Below are 301 nucleotides of genomic sequence, written 5' to 3'. Positions count from 1 at the left end.
TGGGAGCTGAGCCAGCATCTCTCCAAATACAGCAATGCTGCCTTGCATCTTGGCAGTGAATTTTCTGAGACATTATGTGTTCCCTCTCTGAAGGCTTGCAGATCCTCGAGGTTTAAGAGAAGTTTTTTTTTTTTTTTTTTTTTTTTTTCAGTCTAGCTAGTTCAGTCACCTACAGCTTTGTGGACATGGCTTCTTGTGGTTTTTAACTTCTGGGGCTTGTTGCTGAAAACGCAGCTGCGCTGGGCAGGGCATGTCTCCAGGATGGCGGATCACCGCCTCCCTAAGATTGTGTTCTACGGTG

At 46.2% G+C, this 301-nt stretch overlaps 1 protein-coding gene across 2 annotated transcripts in view; it reads right to left on the bottom strand.

Annotated features, from left to right (window-relative positions):
• JAK1 (Janus kinase 1) overlaps positions 1–301 on the bottom strand; it is a 26,513-nt gene that overhangs the window by 21,971 nt on the left and 4,241 nt on the right. The gene's annotated exons all lie outside the window — the stretch shown is intronic.

This window comes from Buceros rhinoceros, unplaced genomic scaffold (genome assembly GCF_000710305.1).
Source record: "Buceros rhinoceros silvestris isolate BGI_N320 unplaced genomic scaffold, ASM71030v1 scaffold18260, whole genome shotgun sequence".
In the NCBI taxonomy this organism is placed as follows: Eukaryota; Metazoa; Chordata; class Aves; order Bucerotiformes; family Bucerotidae; genus Buceros; species Buceros rhinoceros.
The sequence above is the reverse complement of the archived record's forward strand: the minus strand, read 5'-3'. Positions and strand labels throughout refer to the sequence as shown.